Raw genomic sequence first — 22,209 nt, 5'->3', positions numbered from 1 at the left:
CAGGGCTGCTAGTAGTAAAGTTCAGCAGACTGGCAGTTGCTGTGCCAACGACTTCACTGGATCCAGCTCAGTGAAGACATCCAGATTGTAGCACTGACAGGCAGTATCAGGTATGCTGGTATCAGAGCAAGATGGCTTCCCTCAAATCCATCAATGGGGAAGTAATCATAGACAGGGCAAACAGATGGAGAGATGGGTCGAACATTACTCTGACCTCTACTCTGGAGTGAACACTGCCACCAACTCAGCCCTGGATACAATTGAGTGCCCGCCAACAGTGGAAGCATTGGATGCAGAGCCGACCTGAGAGAAGCTCAACAAGGCCATCGACAGCTTGGTCAGGGAAGGCACCAGGCAATGATGGGATCCCCCCAGACCTGATCAAGCATTGCATGACTTCATGCACCCGCTACATGAAGTCCTCTGTCAGTGCTGGCAGGAAGGAGCTGTACGGCAGGATATGAACGACACCAAGATCATTACTTTCTACGAAAACAAAGGTGAGACAAATAACTATAAAAACTACAGGGGCACCTCTCTCTTGAATGTTGTTGGCAAAGTCTTTGCCCGAGTCTTCTTGATCAACTTACAGGAGTTGGCTGAATATGTCAACCCTGAGACACAGAGTGGCTTCCTTGCTGGAAGGTCAACTGTGGACATTATTTTCTTTTTGCGCCAACATCCAGGAGAAGTGCAGGGAAAAAAAGAAGTGCCTCTATGCTGTGTTTATTGCTCTCACCAAGGCATTTGACTTGGTCAGCAGAGACAGGACCTTTCTGATCCTCTTTAAAGTAGACTGCCTACCAAGCCTACAGAGCATGATCAAATCCTTCCAGAACAACACATGCAATAAAATGGCAGGAAGGCTATGTTCTCGTCCCATCGATCTTCGGGATCATCTTTGCCCTCCTCCTGAGGCACACATTTGGCACTGCAACAGAGGGGATCTACTTCCACACCCGATCAGATGGCAGGTTTTTTAACCTCACACACTTAAGAGCCAAATCCATGTGTACAGGTCTATGACTGGAAACATGCTGCTTGCTGATGATGCAGCAGTCGCAACCCACCCTCCACAGCACCTCCAGAGCCTGTCAGAATGCTTCTTCCAGGCCTGCCATGCATTTGGTCTGACTAATAGCCAGAAGAAGACAAACCTCTTGGGGCAAGACGTGGAGGCGCCACCAGTCATTAACATTACTAACTGCAAACTGGATATGTTCATCAGTGACAACCTCTCCTTGGATGCAGAAATCAACAAGTGCACCAGAAAGGCTGCAACAACTCTTGCCTGCTTCATCACACAAGTCTGGCAGAACTCCAGACTTTCAGTCAAAACAAAGATGTCAGTATACAATGCTGTCTCATCAGAACACTGCTGTACAGCAGCAAGGCCTGGGCAACATCTATTAATCAGGACAGAAGGCTCAACACCTTCCATATAAGCTGCATCTTCTGGAGAGACAGATCCCCAACCCTGAGCTTCTCATTTGTACCAGCCTCCCTGATCAGGCAGTGCTGGCTGGGTCATGTTCACTGCATGCAGGATGGCCACATCCCAAAACACGTCCTCTACGGTGAGCTGGGATCAGCAAGAACACTCCTGGCAGTCCACAACTGCGCTACAAGGATGTCTGCAAGCAGGACACGAAGGTGCTGGACATCAACGTTGAGTCCTGAGAGGAACTTACAGCCAACCACACCAAATGGAGAAGCAACACCTTAAGTCAGGTGAAGGGAAAACCCTTGAAAGCGGCAGAAGACGACTGGGCCCATAGAAAGGAATGCTGCAGCTCCAGCAGAGCTGAAACCACTTACAGATGCGACCTTTGCAACAGAGACTTTATTCTCGTATTGGTCTCATCAGGCACTATACCAATGTAGATATCTAGGATGCAATATCCATAGTCGACCTTGACCAATGCAGGGACACAAAAAAGACTGAATGGTCAAGAGTTCATTGTTATCATACAATAGGTTCATTCAAGACTCTTCTCACAGTGGGGAGGACTCCGTGTACTACAGTCAGTAGCCACATTATTAGGTCTACCTGTACATCTGCTCGTTAATGCAACTATCTGATCAGCCAATCATGTCGCAGCAACTCAATGTATAAAAGCATGTAGACATGTTCAGGAGGTTCAGTTGTTCTTCAGACCAAACATCAGAATAGGGAAGAAATGTTAGCTAAATGATTTTGACTGTGGAATGGTTGTTGTGCTAGATGGGGTGGTTTGAGTATCTCAGAAACTGCTGATCTCCTGGTATTTTTCACGCACAACTGTCACTAGAGTTCACAGGAAATGGTACCAGAAAAAATATCTGGGAACAGCAGTTCTGTGGACTAAAATGTCTTGTTAATGACAGAGGTCAGAGGAGATTAGCCTGACCGATTCAATTCAAGTCAATTCAAGTTTAATTGTCATTAACCTGAATACTCATGAATACTGGCAAATGAAACAGTGTTCGTCTGGAGTCAAGGAGCAAAACACAGTACCAACAGTCATACACAGCACAAAGCACACACAAGATAGGAAGCACAGATGGTATCACAATCGCGCCATAAAAGAGTCAATAACTTGTGCTATCAATTCACGGCTGACCACAATAGAGGCCATCTCCCATCAGTGCTGGAGGGGCAGCACGGACTCCAGCCTGAACACTACGCCACACCTTCCCCAGTGGAGCACATTGGCCCCAATGGACCCTCCCCCGGCGATGCCATGACTTGAGGCCCTTTCCATACACGTACAAGACAGCAAGCCACATAGAATATAGGTAAAAATATAACCGCACAAAATATACATGAACTGTACATAGTCCAGAACCCCAGCCCATTGAACCCTTCAGTCAACCACAACAGAGTTTGTCTTCTGCCAAGCAAGCACTGGGAGTGGGGGTGGGGGTGAGGGGGGCAGTACCAATTCCAGCCTGGACGCCATGCCACACCGCCCCCAGAGAGCACCGGCCCCAACAGCCCTCTCTCAGGCAATACCATGGCTTGAGGTCCAGTCCTCGCATATACAAGAGAACAAGCCCATAAATGTACAGCCACAAAATATACTGTACATGTATAAAATCCAGACCCTTCAGTCCATTGAAATTTTCAGTTGACCAAGCCAACAGGAAGATGATAGTAACTCACATAACCACATGTTACAAAGTGGTGTGCATAAGAGCATCTCTGAACACACTACACATTGAACCTTGAAGTGGAGGGGCTACAGCAGCAGAAGATCGTGAACGTACAGCCAGTAGACATTTTATTAGGTACAGGAGTCACTGAGTTTATATTGAAACAGTGCCCGGGATCTTTTAGAATGGGCAGACAGTGTGCCTCTTTAACTTTTTTACTGAAAGGTTGCAACTCAAATCGTACTGAAGTGAGAAAAATGAAAAGTGACCTCATTGTCTTTAACTTTGTCCACAGTGCAGATGTTGAAATAAAAGGTGTGAAATTTCACTTTGATTCCTAACTAGGCTCCACTGCAATATTTTGAATGTATATTAACCCAGAGAACAAATTGTCCCACACTGTGCTGCCAGTGGTGATAAAGGTAGTGTACACACTGCAGTATCCATTACCCATCCTTACCCTCTGTTCCAACTGAGTCCCGTTGGATAAGATCAGTGACTATACTGTACATCTACGATACCTATAATGCGGAATAAATTAATATTCAGGAAATTAAATACAGATCCTTTTGTTAAAGTGCCGAGCACAGATTTAGATACTACAGGCAAATAGCTGCAAAAGTAAACTTGAGAAGTGGAACTTATATCTAAATAAATTTGTTCACAACCCTGCGTCCTCACACTACTGCAAATGTGTTCCTTTTGAAATGTAGTCACTATTAAAAATTTTAAAGTTAGGTTTATTTATCAGATGTACATTGAAACATATAGTGAAATACATTGTTTGTGTTAAATCAGCGAGGATTAAAGTCATACCGCTGAATACAGAAGCCAATTTTTTAATTTTTTTATATATATATATATATAAAAATAAATGTTATTTGCTCTCCCCACTTTCAATTTTTTCCAGTTCTTATATACAAAATCATCAATCTGAAACATTACCTTGGTTCCTCTCTCAACTTTTGGTTTCTGAGCTCATGAATGTTTCCAAAATCCTGCTTAATGTAGTATGTTGGTTGAGGATTTTCAACGTTAGCCAAGACTTTGCAGGATTCTTCTGTCCTACTACAAGCACTGCCTTCAGATTTTTACCATCCTCCTGAAGAGGCAGAGCAACATCAGCTAAAAGAAGGCAGTGCTTTGAATGCTCATGGAGTCATAGAGTTTTGAAGCATAGAAATGGTCCTTTGACTCACTGTTTCCATACTAGCCCTTGCCTCCCTTCTTAAATAAAGGAAAAACATCAGCTGTTCTCCTGTCTCTGGTACCTTACTTGTGCCTAACAAAGATGCATCAAGGCCCTAACTATCTTCTCCCTTGCTTCATATAGAAACTAGGGGATTTATCAATCTTATATATCTCCCATGACATCTAACATCTCCTCCTTAAAACTAACTTGTCCAAATTATCCTTGCACTCCTCCCTGAACTTCCTATCGCCCATGTTCTTCTCCTTGGTGAATGCAAATTAACTATTCATTTAGGACTTCACCCACGGCATTAAATCCCACACATAGATTCAACCTTTAGTCCAAAGGGGACTCGCCCTGTACTTGACTACCCTATTGCTCATGACATAGAATGTTTGAAATAAATTTATTATCAAAGTGCATATATGTCACAACATACAAACCTGAGATTCATTTTCTTGCAGGCATACACAGTAAATCCACAATAAAATCAATGAAAGACTGCACCCAGCAGAACAGACAAACAACCAGTGTGCAAAGGACAACACACTATGCAAATCCAAAAGAAAATAAATAAATATATAAGCAATAAATATTGAGAACATGAGATGAAGTGTTCTTGGAAGTGAAGGTCTTGGGCTCCTCCATAATCTTACCTGCTATGGATAGTTCCTGACTTTTTTTTGTTCTCTGAAGTTCTCTCCAACTTGACAGATATTTCTTAGGGCAGCACGGTAGCTTAGAGGTTAGCACAATGCTTTAAAGTACCAGCGACCTGGGTTCAATTCCAACCATTGTAGGGAGTTTGTACATTCTCCTCGGGATCATGTGGATTTACTCCAGGTGCTCTGGTTTCCTCCCATAGTCCAAAGACGTACCGGTTGATCGCTTAATTGGTCATTACAAATTGTCCCATGATCAGGCTAGGATTAAATCAGGGGTTGCTGGGCAGCACAAATCAAAGGACTAGAAGGGCCTATGCTTCTTTTTAACTCAACAAAAATGAAAAACAATATGCTCTGTAGTACTCAAGAGACTCCTGTGATCCCAATTTCCTAAACATGCCATATGTTTCCTTTTTTCCTGATCAAGCCTTCAATATCATTTATTATTCAATTCCTTCATTTTGCCATTTTTGCCTTTCACCCTTATAAGAACATGCTGACCCTGAATTCTTTACAAACTCCATTTTAAAAAACTCCCATTCTCAACTCTTATTTTACCCACAGGCATCTGCTCCCAATTTACTTCAGCCAGATTTGTTCTTATTGTGCTGCTGACATCAGTTTTTCCCCAAATGAAGATCTTAACTTGAGGACCAACCTTATCCCCTTCTCCTAGAAACTTACTGAATTATGGTCACTATTCCCAAACTATTGCCTCCACCAATGCTTCCATCACCTACCCAGTTTAAATTTGTTAAGGTAGAGTCAGTGCTGCCCTCACAAGAAATTCTGCAGATAATGAAAATCAAAATCAACGTACATAAAATGCTGGAGGAACTCAGCATATCATGCAGGATTTATGGAGAAGGATAAACAGTCGATGTTTTGGGCCAAGACCGTTCATCAGGACTGGAAAGGAAGGGGGAAGAAACCAAAATAAGAAGGTGAGGGGATGGGAAGAAATACAGGCTGGCAGGTGTTGGGTGAGACTAGATCAGGAAAAAGGAGGGTGGATGAAGTAAGAAGCTAGGAGGTGATAGGTGGAAATGGTCAAGAGCTGAAGAAGGAGGAATCTGATAGGAGAGGACAGTGAACCTTGGAAAAAAGGGAAAGAGGAGGGTCACCACTGGGAGGTGATTCACAGGTAAGAAGAGAAGCAGTAAGAGGGGGGTCAGAATGAAGAAATGAAAAAAGAGAGATGGGGATGAGGTGAGGAAGAAATTACCAGAAGTTAGAGAAATTGATGTTCTGGTTCATCAAGAACCAGAGTTTGAAGGTTACCCTGTCGGAGTATGAGGTGTTGCTCCTTGACCTGCCTGCTGCTGTGTTTTACACATCCACAGTTTTGCACTGAATTGTAAGCCAAAATGATATGCTTAAAACACTGACACGTTGTGGTTTAAACATCTATTTCAGGATGCTGCCACTGAGCCAAGCTGCTTCATGAGTTCATTGCAATTCAGAGAGAGATGGTGTTTAACCTGACACCTGATACTTGAGGTCCATGCTTTTATGTGTCAGTTCATAGCCAAAATGATAATGAATGTAAAGAAGGGCATTCATTCTTAAGCTTACCTATTAGAAAATCAGCGAGAAATCCTGAGCCTGGAATCGTGCCTGCAATCATTTGGATTCATGTATTTCAAAATTAATCTCTGGCTATACTCTGAGATCAGGATACCAAAAGGGTGCTGCAGATAGAGAGTGCCCTGTGACATTTGGTCAAAAGCAACAACATAAAGGATGGCAAGGCTTCTGTGTCTTTTCACTGAAATTCGGGAGATTGAGGAATTGCTCCAGTATCTCAAACTCTTTATTTCTCAGTATAAGGGCCAATCCTTTCAATCAGACCAACTCCACAGGGTACAGTGTTAGGACTTGCACAGCAAGAGATTGTTAAAACCCCAAAGCCAGCCACCTGCCAATGATGGAATGGAATGATTTTATTTTTCTTCTTCAGTTGTAATGCACCCAGACGCAGCATGTCTGTTATGTGAATGACAATCTAATGACAGGATCAAATTAACAGATTAACAAATTTCATGACACATGCCGGTGATAATAAACCTGATTCTGATTCTGTTATGTGAATGACAATCTAATTACTTAATCTGTGGAAAATTCAGACCCAGTTTTTCGCAGCAGTATCCATGAGGACTGTAGTGTGTACTTTTAGTTTAAAGTGGAATGGTCCATCTGGAGATAAAGTCTTATGAAGATAGGTTGAGCGAGCTATGACTTTTTTTTTGGAGCGAAGGAGGATGAGAAGCAACTTCACAAAGGTGTACAAGATGGTAAGAGGCATGGATAGAGTGGACAGCCAGAGAGATTTTCGCATGGCTAGTGTGAGAGTACACTTCTCAGGTGACTGGAGGAAGGTATCGAGGGAGTGTCAGAGCTTTTTACACAGTGGTAAGTTTGTGGAACGGAGAGCAGTGGTAGAGGCAAACACACTTAAAAAACTCTTAGATAGGCACATGGATGAAAGAAAAATGGAAGGCTATGTAGGAGGGAGGTGTTTGATTGATCTAAAGTAGGTTGAAAGCTCAGCACAAAATTGTGGGCCGAAGGGCCTGTAACGTGCCTGTAGTGCTCTATCTTAGTGGCTGACACTGTTCTCTGCCCAACTGCATGAACGATTTTTTTCAGTTGCACTGTTTCTTTCAAGCAACAAGAGTGAAAGACTGGAGCTTGCAGTCCCCTTTGCCACAAACATGGAAAATGATAGAAATAATCAGCAGGTCAGGCAGAAAGGGTTGCTAACCTTTCATCGGAGTTTTGTTAGCAATGTGCTAGTTTCATAGCAGGTCAGCCTTCCATCCTGAAGGAATCTAGCAAGGGTGCTTGTAAGACAAGCTCTGTGATGTAATTCATGCATGTTGCTCTCTTGTTCGGAACAACATATTTGAAGTGTTCACTGCAGGACTTATCTATGTCCAGGACAGAGAAGCGGAAAGGAAAAATCATGCGGACACTATCCAACCTGCAAACTGCCTCTTCCAAAAGCTCCCTTCTATTAAAACAAAAAAATTCACCCCATCTTAAAAGTTTCTTCCCCTGAAGTAGTTAATCTGATCAACTATTTGAGTTAGCCCCCCACCACTCCCCTCTGTCCATTACCCTCATTACTGTACTGCATTATAAGCACTTTTTATCATGCTGTTCACATTGTAAATACATGATGATATTTATGAATTTATGAACATTTTAGTCCATACCTGTCCCTTAATCTCTGACTGCATTTGTATATTATTCTTCACTCTTTTTCCTTGTTGAATGTTGTTTCTGTTGCACATCCAGCACATCACAGCAAATTACTAGTACGTGTAAATGTGAATATTATGGTGTTATGGTAAGTATTACGTGTTATGGTGAATAAAGTTGTCAGCAAGACCAAGGAGATGATTATTGGAGGAAACTGGAAGTTTATGAGCCAGTCCTCATTGGGAGATCAGAGTAGATGTGGAAAGGATGTTTCCCATGGTGGAAGAGTCTAGAGGACATAGCCTCAGGATAAAGGAGCATCCATTTAAAACAGTGAGACGGAGAAACTTCTTTAGCCGTGATTGAATAGCGGAACAGACTCAATGGGCCGAATGGCCTAATTCTGCTCCTCTGTCTTCTGGTCTTATCGCTGGCTGAGCTCAAGAGATGCCACATCCAATTTTGATAGCTTTGTTGCCTCCTGGTAGTGAGAGTCAGCAACTTTAAATTCCTTGGCATTATCCCTTCAGAGAACCTGTCCTGGTTCCGGCAGGTTTTTAAGTGCCACTAGAAAGAAAGCATGGCAGCGTCTCTACTTCCTTCGAAATTTACAGAGATTCGGCATGTCGAGAAACTTCAATAGATGTGTGGTATTGGCTAGTTGCTTCACAGCCATGCTCTCTTCTTGCTGCTGCCATCAGGAAGGTGGTACAGGAGCCCAGGACGCACACCATGAGGTTCACAAACAGTTATTACCCTCAGCCAACAGGCTGTTGAAACAGAAGGGTTACCTTCACTAAATTTCACTTGCCTCATCACTGATCTGTTACGACAACCTTCTGACTCATTTTCAAGGACTCTTCATCTCATGTTCTCAATATTTATTGCTTATTTATTTATTATTATTAGTTCCTCTTTTTCTTTTTGTATTTCCACAGTTTGTTGTCTTTTGCACATTGGTTGTTTGTCTATCTTGTTGGGCACGGTCTTTCATTGATTCTCCAGTGTTTCTTGGATGTACTGTGAAAGCTGCATGAAAATGAATCTCAGGCTTATACATGATGTACCTTGATTATAAATTTACTTTATACCTTGAACTTAGAACTTGTTCCTGAAAACAGCATGAAGATTCCAAACAAGAGTTATTACGTCATGTTTATAAAGCATTGCAATCTAAATATTACTGTCCTGCATAGCTGGAATTGTGTGCCATGTTCAAAGCAAGATTTTACTTTTTAAAATACCCGTTCCATATGCCTTGTGGATTTCAACATCTTTTGTGGTGTTTTGTGACTTGAATAGAGGATACTGTATTTGAGGTGAGAAGTGATCAAGCAGCTAATGTCCTTTCCTTTGCTTTGCAGGTTTTATCAGCTTTCCTAATGTTGATAACAGCAGAATGAAGATAACTTTTATTCAGAAATTTCAGACAGAAAACAGGTAGGAATATTGTCGGTGCTGAATTCAGGCAATTTGAGCTCTTTCACATTCTTTATGTGTTGTGTGCGTGTGAATTATATGTACTGTCTTGGTCCGGAGGAACACTGTTTGGTTTGCTGTATAAATGTGTGTAGGTGAATCACAATAAACTGAACATGACCTTGAAATTCTGCATTCAAAACTTCGCATTTTCTTGATATTAGAAGACTTCATATTGTTTCAGTGGGAACAGGGAATGGTGGAAGAGCAAGTTTATAACTCTGTGTGCAGATCAAGAGGGATGATGGCCAGTTGCATGAGCGGCAAAGATATGGCACATGGATTATAATGAAGAAAAATGTGGGTTTGTTGGCCAGAAATTTAAAGGAAGTATATACTGTATTTCTAAATGGAAATAGATTACAGAGCCTTGACAAGCAGATGAATCTGCAAGTAATTAGAAAGTGCACAGAATATTATTGTTTTTTGGAAGAGAATAGGAAAACAAAAGTACAGGACTTATACTTTAGTTACACAGGACATTGGTGAAACAGATTTTGGAATACCCTGTAGAGTGCAGATATCCGTAAATAAGGAAGAATATGAAAGCATTGGAACTAGTTCAAAGGAAGATTACTAGACTGAGAGCTGGAATGATTCAATTTCCTCATTGGATGAGTTTTTTTTAACTCCTGGAATTTAGAAAAGTGAGAAATAACCTGATTGAAACACAAGATCTTGAAGGATCTTGACTAGTGGATGTGGAGGTGACATTTCCTCCTACAGAAGCATCTCAAACCAGAGATCACTGATTAAAAATTAAAGGTCACCCAGTGTGTGGCAGAAAGAGGTGGATTTCTTTCTCCAAGAGCATCATAAATCTTTCCAAGTTCCTAAATGAGCAGCAGAAACAGAGACTTTGTGTATTTTTAAGATAAAGATAGACAAGTACTTGAGAGGCAAGAAAGAATTGTTATCACACTGTACATAAGAATATAGAATTGAGGTTAAAAAGATCAGCAAGATAGTATTATCCTGCAGAGCTTGAGGAATATACCGGCAATTTTTTCTGTTCCTAATTTATCGATGCAGACATAGTGTAAAATTAATATTAGCGGATGGGAGCACAAAATAAACAAGGTGGTTACTGCATATGTAGTTGTATTTCAAGAAGGCATAAAGGCATTTTGCCTAGAAATATACACCTGGTTGATTGCATTGATTTGACTGTGGCTGTGCTTCTGAAATTCAGTTTCACCTACCCGAATGGAGCTGCATTTCAGCAGGGTAAGGAAGACCTGGTGTGATTAGATGGCATGTGACTGATGACCGGTTTCCAGACAATGAAACTGGAGGAGGAACTCCAATTGTAGAAAGTTCCGATCCAACCTCAGCTAGAGAAGGATACATTAGCTCTAAAGTTCGGTGCATTCTGACTTCACCAGAGCCACATGATGAAGTAAATCAGGCTGGTATATACAAATAGATTGTATTGCTTCAATTCAATTGCTAATATGGATTAAAGGGATAGATTAGATGGAGCGTAAGAAGGTATTTCATTTCTTCTACAAACATAAATAAGTGTTGCTTTTGAGAGCCAACATTGCTTAGAATTTCTGTTTTATTATCTTTTTCCACAATGCTAATTTCAATGCTTGATTGAATCATTTCTGGCTGGCACTTGTCAAAGAGCAGACTCCTGGATAATTGGAATAACAGCCCGTGACTGCTGAGCACTCTTTTGGCATTCCTACGGAAGGAAAGCAACTTTCTTCTGTGCTCTCATGTTAACTAGACACATACCTGTTCCCTTGCTGATAAATGAGACATGAGTACTAGATTGCTCGTATCCTGCTCTTGTCTTGGCCAACAATAAGCCATGTGGGATATGCGAGCATTTCTCAGTGTCAGAACACCCCACGGGAGCTATTTTTTTTTAATGCAAGCTGGAAGAAATTACAATTGTTCTACCTCTATGAGAGCTGAATATTTGATCTCTGAGACCCCAAATCTGTAATTCTAACAGGCTACTGTTTCCTCAAAGATTGGACAGCTTTCACTCCAGCCATCCATCTTGTGCAGCTGCTCAGAGAGTCGGTGTATCCGTGTCCTCAGATGTCTTCTCTCTGATGTGTTCGTCTCCCTGTTCAGACACTGGTACTGATGATATCAAGCTGTGCACATATGCCATTACTTCATCATCGCTGGCTTTCTGACAACATTTACCACCATCGCACGCCAAGATATCAGCTAGCTTTGTACATTTGTCATCTAGGAGCCGACATCACAAGCACTTCCTATTTCTGTTCTTTGCCATTCTGTACAGACAGCGAAGGGTGGACTTCTGCCCCCTTGACTGCCAACTCTGAATTTTATCCATTCCTATCTGTCACTCTTTTGTAGACTTGTAGGGGAACATCATGTTAGATCGGATAATACCCATCTCTGCTTTACGCCTTTCAATCCTACTTGCTTCATCTGATCCTGTTTCCTCCTTCTTTTTTGGCTCTCTCTGCCCTTTTCTTGTCAACCAGTTCATGGACAAGAATAGCAAAGAGCTCATTGATCTCGTGCCTGATCTATTGTACAGCACAGCCCCTGCAGTCCCTTTATTGCTTCCACTATTTCTCCAGTTCACCCTTTGGTGGATGATGGCAAGGAAAGGAACACAAGGAGGCAAAAAAATTAAAGCTTTAAGCTCAAAGTAAATTTATTATCAACATACATATACTGTATGTCACCGTATGCTACCCACATTTTGTTGCAGGGATTCACAGTAGAACAAAGAAAATTTAACAAATCAATGAACTATACGAACATAAATATTGAAAGACAACCAACATGCAAAAGAAAACAAACTGTGCAAATACAAAAATAGGTAACAATGATAGTATGGAACGACAATCCATAATGACTGTCCGGCTATGATTTTACAGGATAAACAAACAAGAACAACTTGATAGACATAGCCATTCCAAACACACATAACATACAGAAATCATTAAGTGGGAAAAAACAGAAATATGCTGAATTAAACAAGGAAATTGAAAGACTTTGGAACATGAACACAGTATGCATTGTCTCAATTGTAATATCTACAAATAGTATCATCCCAAAGTCACTACTCAATAGCATTAACTAATTAGTCATACACAGCAGTATTTATGTAAACCCCCAGAAAGCCACAATACTATGCACCACTAGAATAGTCCGAAAGTTCCGAACAATTGACAAATGAGTGTGCTTGGCTATGGCCGTACCTCAGTTTTTACCAGCTTGAGCTGAGAAAAAAAAATTAAAATAATAGTAATGAGGCATTTTCCAGGGCCACTCTCTAATCCCACTATAGTCATGTCCAGCTTTAAAGTCACTCTCTAATTTACTGAATCAGACAAAAATAGGGTATCAAATCAGAAACAACCAAACAAGTTATACCTTGACACACCTTCTCTATATGGACTATCTGAAATTATATGCTCCTTCATCAGTAAAACTAAAGCAATTAATTTAAAAAGCAGAATAGCAGACTTTGGACTAGTAACAGTAAAATATTAAACATAAAGAAAGGTGCAGTACAGCTAGTGGAATATAAAACAGAGCAGTAGGATACAATACAACCATGAAACATTAAAGTATCTGGCATATCAACAAGGAAAGAAAATAGATCATAGTGTGATAAAGGGAAAACATACGACAGAATTTACTTCAAGGCTGAAGAAAATCTGCCAAACGGAGCTCAAAGATAAAAATATAGCAAAGGCAATAAACACTTTCACTATACCCATATTAACGTATTCTTTTGGGATAATATCTTGGGCCAAGACAGATATGGAAAATTTACAAAGAAAAATAAGAACTGACATGACAAAATTTAGAAAACACTATGTACACTCAAACACACTTAGATTAAAACTACCTAGTATAGAAGGAAGAAGAGGAATAACAGTCATAAAAAATTTATGCAACAGTAAGATAAAACTTCTGAGGATATATTTTCATCAATGAAAACAGGATTCAGCACTCCATACGAGCATATGCAATTCTGATAAGAAGTACACACCACTAAACTTAAATGAAATCATGACCCAGAAAAATGAAGAACTTATCACAAAAGAAGAAAAGGTTAACAAATGAAAGAGCATGACCCTCCATGGAAGACATTCCCACAATCTGAGCAGGCTAGATGTTGACTCGGAAAGATTGAAGGCCTGGCTTAGAGTTGGAGACCTCTTTCTAGAAACAGAAGGAAAAGAGGACCAGGTAGTTAACACAAAAAAAATCAAAAATACATAATAAAAGACCAATAAATTCCAGGTGATCAATGCAGAAAATGCCAAGAGAGACCAGAAACAATCCAACACATTACAGGATCGTGCAGCAGTTTATGTCAGTCTGAGTATTTACACAGGCACAATCAAGTGGCAAGCATCATTCACCAAAGTCTTGCAATTTAGAATACAAACACACAGAAGCTACCATACCTTACTATAGATACAACCCTAATTCAGTTGTACATACAGAGTCCTATAAATTATATTACTTTTGATCTATTATTACAGATAGGACATTCCAAACAAACTTAGCTTACAGAAATCAATGTGTAAAAATTGCCGAAATATTCTGGATTAAAAGAGGAAATTGAAAGACTATGAAACATGAACAGGGTATACATTGTCCCAATAGTAAGATCTATAACTGGTATCATCCCAAAGTCTTTACACAATAGCATTAAACCTGTAGGCCTACCCAGCAAATATTTATGTAAATCTTTAGAAAGCCACAGTACTAAACACCACTAGAATAGTCCAAAATTTCCTAGCAATAGAGAAATGAGTGTGCTTGGCTAAGCCCATATCTCTGGTTATACCAGCTTCAACTGAGAAAAAATAACAATAATAATAAATAAATGGTAAATGAATAGAACATAGAACATAGAATAGTACAGCACAATACAGGCCCTTCGGCCCACAATGTTGTGCCGACTCTTAAACCCTGCCTCCCATATAACCCCCCACCTTCAATTCCTCAATATACCTGTCTAATAGTCTCTTCAACTTCACTAGTGTATCTGCCTCCATCACTGACTCAGACAGTGCATTCCACGCACCAACTACTCTCTGAGTAAAAAACCTTCCTCTAATATCCCCCTTGAACTTCCCACCCCTTACCTTAAAGCCATGTCCTCTTGTATTGAGCAGTGGTGCCCTGGGGAAGAGGCGCTGGCTGTCCACTCTATCTATTCCTCTTAAATAATACTGAGAACATGACAGAAGCAGTAAGATCAATCAAATCTTCTCAATCAGAGGCTCCAACAATGGCCATTTTGCTTAAACCTCACTTTTTTTACTTAGCCCTTGCCAAGTGCCGAATAACCCAAATGATTTCAAGCTGCCTGGAAAATCATGACAAGCTTCACTCGATTTTTACATTTGGTGATAAACTCCACAAGCAACGGATGCACATTCTCAAGTTATACAGAAAATCCCTACAGGCCTTGGTTGCTTTTTAAATCTGGTGCTAACTCCAGAAGCACAAAGTCCTCTGCAGAAAGGTGACAGGAAGACTATTCTTTAGGAGGGGTGTTGAGCGAAGACAGAGAAAGGGAAAAAGACGGAGAAAAGTAGGTTAAGGAAACAGCATGGCCTCTGGGTAAAAAAAAATTGAACATCCTTCTCAGATCCTTAGCTTCGGGGAAGACTTTGTTAACTAAACCTTTGCCTCCAATTTCAAGTAATAGTGGTTGTCCCAACGTTACAGGAAAACTAAGAAATAACATCTCTCCTACAATCTATAGCCTGTTCCCTGCTTTGTCTGGGAACCCATATCTGAAGTAAAATGGTCTGGGAAGCCTTTGCGATTACTTTAATACTTGTTGAATCCTGAGCACTTTTGGTATGTTACCAAAGACTCAAGCTCTACAGATGTAACGCGGAGAGATTATGACTGTTTGCATCACTATCTGATATGGAGGGACCACTGTGCTGGAACAGAAAAGGCTGCAGAGTTGCAAACTCAGCCAACTGCATCATGGACACTAGCCTCCCCAGCACTGAGGACAATGTCTTCAGAAGACAAAACTTCAAGAAGGTGGCATCTGTATTAAGGACCCCATCACCCAGGACTTGCCCTCTTCTCATTACTACAATCATGGAGGAGGTACAGGAGCCTGAAGACACACACTTAGTGCTTTAGCAACTGTTTCTTCCCTTCTGCCATCGGATTTATGAATGGACAATGAACCTTTTAACACTTCCTCACAATTTTTGCTCTTTTTTGCACTACTAAATTTTTTAATATACATTTCCTATTGCATCTTATGGTATATTTTATGTATTACACTGTTCTGCAGCTGCAAAAAGCAAATTTCACAACGTTTGTCAGTGATAATAAACCTGAATAAACAAAGTTGTCCCTTAAGGACAGATGAGGAGGAACTTCTTTAGCCAGAGGGTGGTCAACCTGTGGCATTCACTGTGAAGACCAGGCCATTGTGTGTATATTTAAGGTGGATGTTGATAAAATTCTTGATTATTAAAGGCATCAAAGGTTACAAGGAAAAGGCAGGAGAATGCGGTTGAGAGGGATAATAAATCAGCCTTGATGGAATGGCAGAGCAGACTTGATGTGCCAAATGGCCTAACTCTGCTCCTATATCTTATGACTCTGATTCTTTCAGAAGTTGCTCTTTTGGAGATTATAGTGACGAACTGCAGCCTGGTACAGATGGGGAAGAAATGCAAGCATGTGTGGTTCGCAGAAGGTGAACTGAAAGATAATGAAATAGTGTGCACAGTCAGGATTCTGGTGAGAGGTACTGGGAGCAACGACAGGAAGGTCAGTACAGGAAAAGCACAAGGAGGCAGTCAGGAAGGAAGAAATTAGGATATGGGACCACCGAAAGGTCAGTGGTAATGAACATAAAGTGAGTTACAAGCAGTAAATAAAAACTCATGAGCAGCAGCAAATGGCCAAGTAACATGGCTGCCAGGGTTGTAGAGAGGAAGTTGAGAGGCATGTTTTCAGTGACATCGTGTGGTGGAGCTCGCTATTGCACTGTGCTGGCCAACTCTGGATTTGAGGAAAGTGGAATTTTCTTTCAATTGGGACTTCCAATTTGAGGTACTTGTTTTAGATTTCTCTTCAAAGATTCTGACTTAAAAAGCGTGTCTCAGAAAGGTGACACAGAAAACAAGTTATGTAAAAAGTACTTGCTGCCATATGTAGGATAATTATAAAGTGAGTTTGCTGTGATCACTGTCTGTCACTGAGTGGATACACTCCCTGCTGCTTCCCAGTCATCATACACTACTTTGACTTGCAATAGTCTTTTTTAGACCGCAGAAGAATATCTTTCAGTCTGTTGCTTTTATTTCCTGCTCCCAACCCCAATGTGCCTTTTCAATAATGTCATGCCAAAAAATCATTCCTTCGTCGCCTTCTTTTTCTGTGTTAATTAGCCCCTCAATTTGTCTTAGGCTGCATCCATGTGTCCGGATACTTTAAGGTCAACTTCATTCATGTGTGACACGGTATGTCTTTGTAAGATTTCAAACTGCGCTCCCTGCTTTTCCACCACTCCACGGTCACGACTTACTCTTGGCCACACTGCATCAGAATACGTGGAACCCAGATCAGCTACCCGAGGACCAATCAGTAGACGACTCCTTAGAAAAACATTATTCTTGACTCAAGTGATTGCAATACCACTCACCTGTCTTCTGGTACAAAGTAAATTTTATTATTACAAACCAGAGATTTATTTTCTTGTGGGCATACTCAGCAGGTCTATAGAATAGTAACTATAACAGGATCAATGAACGGGATCAGCCGGAGTGCAGAAGACCAGAAACTGTGCAAATGCAAATATAAACAAATAGCAATAAATAAGGAGAACATGAGATAAAGAGTCGTTGAAAAATGTACAGTTTAGTGCAGTTATTCCCTTTTGTTCAGGAGCCTGATGGTTGAAGGATAGTAACTGTTCTTGAACCTGGTGGTGCGAGTCCTGAGGCTCTTGTTCCTTCTACCTGATGGCAGCAGTGAGAAGAGACCATGGTGTGGCTGGTCAGTTGCTAGGTTATGGTGCATTGCTGGGTAAAATCTAAACAATAATGTGCAACAGGAGGACCCTATGCTGTGATTCCAAGTCCAAATTTGAAGAAGTAACAAAGTTGCATTTTAAGGCGCAGAATTTGTTCTCAAACTATTGTTCTTTACAACTATTGAATGTGTATGATCTGGAAAAATGCTTCAGGGCAACTTTAGCAATTCCACTTTTCCAGTGGGAAATACCGGTCAAAGAGTCAGTGATGCAGTCAGACAGTTCCACATACTTCATTTCTGTTTTAGGTTTAGTACTCCGAGAGAACGATCGCCTGCCACAGCCTTCAGCTCTTGTCTGTGCATAATCCAGCAGTTTGATGCTCTGCCCTGCAGGAGAGCAAACAAGACCTCAGAGCAAATGGCTGGAAGCTAAGATTTCTCGATCGTTCCTCCTCCCTCTCCTCCAAAGTATCCCAAGGGCATCTATGGTGAACAGGCACTACACTATCACATTCCTTTATATTCCTGCAGACCGAGTATAGATCAGAGTACAGCTAGCAGTACATAAAATATGAAACATTCCTTTTTCAAAATACTCTGGCATTGATATGTCAGAATTAAAATCTGCATTAATTTCACTTGAGAAAGGCCTCTGTTTTGTCCCGTTGTCTGCAAGTTCAAGTTTATCACAGACAGTTGCTGCGTCTGGCTTCAGGGATCCAATATCTTCATCAAGGCCATCCATACTGCCCAGTGCTTAATTTTGCTGCTACAAACAACAAGCAGCAAATCCCTAGAAAGTGCACGGCGCTCTGTCATCACTCCTTGTTAAGTTGGCAACTGCAGCTTGTTCCTCTGTTGCTCGTGACGTTGGTAGTGATTTAAGTACAGGGTAGGTGCATGAAGCTTCCTGCATTTCTTAGCAGTCGTTTCCCTGTGCACAGCAGGGATGCTGTGTGTTGATGAAAACATTCTCCATGCTTGTCTGATTTGCTGTCACGACATTCACTTTTTTATTAACCAGATGCAGTTTTAATTTCCTCCCTCCATTATATATATTGCAGGGTTAACAAATTTTCTATGTGCTATTTTAATGGAGTCTGTAAGTGACATTCAGAAGGCACGTTAATAAAGGAATAACGTCAGCGGTCAAGAGTTTTGGTCTAATAATCTGAAATTCAGTTCCCATCATTGCCAGATTATGACTCCAATGACAGAGATAGGCAGCGTTTAATGATATCTGGGAGCAGAATCTACACGTCTGTATTTACAATATTCTTTAGAGGACCTACGCCTAAGGGATATTGTTTGAAAGGTTTTTACAAGTCGTGTTCAGGATTGGGGGAAGTACATGCATTGCCTGCCTTGTCTCAGCAGCGGACACAGACAGGTACTGCTGTTGATTCCAATCTCATCTTTTTCCCATTAGAGTCTTGAAGATAGTTTCAGCCATACTAGTTCCTGTCACAATTGTGATATCTTAACTCTGACACTTGAGCAGAAATTGGGACACCAACCATTAGGGAATACTGCAAAAATGTACTTCACTGGATCCCGTAGAGCCAATCAGGACCAGCTGGAGTGAATGCTTAACAGATACCATTACAGTATATCACAAGGTGTGAACAGTTAAGTTCAGAGGTCACATTCTCACCTCTTCGAAGGAAAATAATAATTTTACCAAATCTCTCCATGCAAGAGACTTGCTAATACAGTCTTTAACACAGGAGATTCTGCACATGCTGCATATCAGATTAACACACACAAAATGCTGAAAGAACTCAGCAGGTCAGGCAACATTTGTGGAAAGGAGTAGAGTGGGCCTGATGAAGGTGAGAAAGTGTGTTTCCTCCATTTCTTTCCCATAGAAGGCGGCCAGTCTGATTGGATGCTCGGAAGGCAATTTATTGCACAGTAAATTCCCATAAACAGAAATGGCCAAATACTTTTCTCCGGTGACACTGATTAAGGGATAAATATTGGACGGGATAAATTTCTCAACACTTTTTGGAATAATGCAATGGAGTCACTTACTTTTCCCTGAGGAAGTAAATGGTCAATAGAAATAGAACATTCTGTGAGTTTTTTTTAACATTTTATTTGAATGAAAGTCATTGCAGCACCTCAGCAGTGTGCTGGAGTGTTTGTTTGTTCAATTACTTCATGATCCAGCAGAGTACACACTCTTTCAGCCCAATTACACCCATGTGACCAATTATCCTACTAACCCCAAACAAGAGAAAATCTGCAGATGCTGGAAATCCAAGCAGCACTTGGAAATCCTGCATAAATCCTGATGAAGGGTCTTGGCCCAAAATGCTCACTGGTTACTCTGTTCCATAGATGCTGCCTGGCCTGCTGAGTTCTTCCAGCATTTCGTGTGTATGGCTTGAATGTACTAACCCATAAGTCTTTTGGAATGTGGGAGGAAAATGACATCTGTACTCCAGGGTATTCCTTTCACTGTAGGAATGAAGAGATGTTTATGAAATGGAGTAACATGACTGCTGCCTGGGGATTGCCAGGTAAACCAGGAACTAGCGCTGGGACTGACAGTAAATGAACCACTAGTGGTGCACCACTTAGTGGTGAAAAAGTGCACAGGCGCCGGGAAGCCTAAAAACGATAGAGCCGACATTCAAATTAGCCCACCAACACCACAGGCTGTGATGGCTGCAGGTGTTTCTCAGGGGAGCTGTCCACTTGTCACTGAGATCACCCAAGCAGTTAAGAGAAGAAAGAGATTCAGGAAATGGTCATTATAAGTAAACACATTCATAATGCATGTACAGTATTCTTCTCCCTCCCCCTTGGAAGTTTTCATGTTTTATTGTTTTATAACATTAAAATCACAGTGGATTTAATTGGGCTTTTTTAACACTGATTAAAAGAATAGACACTTTTGTGTTAAAGTGAAAACAGAATTCTACAAATTGTTCCAAATTTATTACAATTTTTAAACACAAAATAATTGCATGATTACTCACTCCCTTCAAGTCAGTATTTAGTAGATGCACCTTTGGCAGCAAATACAGTCTTGAAAATGTGGATAGATATCTAACAGCTTTGCACATCTCGACACTGCAATTTCTCCCCTTTCTTCTTTACAAAACTGAGGACGGCTTGCTCTAGGTAGATTTAGAACTGTGCCATATTTGCTCAATTTCTTGATGATTGTACTCCAAGGAATATTCAATGACTTGAAATTTCCTTGTATCCATCTCCTGACTTGTGCTTTTCAATAACCTTTTCACACCAGCAGTTGGTCCTTCCAGATACAGGTGTATTTTTACTACAATCAATTGAAACACCTTGACTGCACACAGGTCTCCAAAAACAGATCTCCATTTAACTAATTATGTGACTTCTAAAACCAATTGCCTGAACCAGTGATGATTTGGTGTGTCATATTAAAGGGAGTGAATACTTATGCAATCAATTATTTTGTTTCATAGTTGTAATTAATTTAGATCACTTTGTAGAGATGTGCTTTCACTTTGACATAAAAAAGTCTTCTTCTGTTGATCAGTGTCAGCAGTTTGTGGCACAATATCCCCGCATGCAAGTAAATGCACAATGAATAGCAGGTAACAATTAGGCTTACACAGCAATATTAATGTGAATCTCCAGAAAGCCATCATACTAAAGAGAATAGTCCAAAAGCTCCTAGCAATTGAGAAGTGAGTGTACTTGGGTATGTCCGTTCCTTAGCTTGAGATGAGAAAAAATAAACATGCAACAATAATATTAATGAGGAAAATAAGTAATACTGAGTCCTAGAAAGTGAGTCCATAGGTTGTAGAATCAGTCAGTGTTGAGGCAAATTAAGTTATCCGTGCTGATTCAGGAGCTTAATGGTTGAAGGATGATAACTGTTCCTGATCTTGGTGGTGTGGCACCTAAGGCTCTTGTACCTCCTTCCCAATGGAAGCAGCAAGAAGAGGGCATGGCAGCAAGTTCCAGGTGTTAACCTCTCTCAAAGAAACATTCCTCAAATTCCCCTTTAAAACTACCGCAATAGTCTTATTCCTGTATGAAGCTAATGATTTATGTTACAAACTGTATTACTGTATATCTATTTCTGTAGTATAGTCTGCATCAAGGAAATGTCATCCCCCATTTGTGATAAACAGTATCATCCCCCTTGGGGTGAATTGGCAGTGAATGGCGTGTATTTCAAGAGGGGTCCGGATGCTGTGTTCTGCAGTTCTGAGGAAAGTCCTCAAGACAGATCCCACAACTTGGGTGATAAATGACAGAGACCTTAAGAATAAAGGGCATTGCTGTCATAGTTGAGTGAGGGAGCTGCAAGTACATTTATTATGATTGTGAAGTGGAGAGACCTTGTGCCATAATGATGCATTTATTGCAACCTCACTGCAAACAATAAGCAGTTACTTCAGAATAAATATGGCACCTCCAATTGATGTAAACCTGCTGTCAACTGAGCAATAGTTGAAGAGGCTGAGGCTGTCACAGTCTTATGTAAGAAAGGCAGCAATCTTTTTCACTGACAAAAATCCGGGACCACTGTCTTTGACATTTGAGTGT

General features: G+C 40.8%; 1 protein-coding gene across 8 annotated transcripts in view; it reads left to right on the top strand.

Moving 5' to 3' along the window:
• The window catches only part of tenm3 (teneurin transmembrane protein 3), a 2,629,382-nt gene that overhangs the window by 1,882,947 nt on the left and 724,226 nt on the right, over positions 1–22,209 (top strand). For all 8 annotated transcript variants that reach the window (XM_063049436.1, XM_063049434.1, XM_063049437.1 and 5 more), the window contains one exon: positions 9,561–9,636. The gene's annotated coding sequence lies outside the window, so the exon portion shown is untranslated. The remainder of the gene's footprint in view (positions 1–9,560; positions 9,637–22,209) is intronic.

Source organism: Mobula hypostoma, chromosome 5, assembly GCF_963921235.1.
Source record: "Mobula hypostoma chromosome 5, sMobHyp1.1, whole genome shotgun sequence".
NCBI classification, from domain to species: domain Eukaryota; kingdom Metazoa; phylum Chordata; class Chondrichthyes; order Myliobatiformes; family Myliobatidae; genus Mobula; species Mobula hypostoma.
The sequence above is the reverse complement of the archived record's forward strand: the minus strand, read 5'-3'. Positions and strand labels throughout refer to the sequence as shown.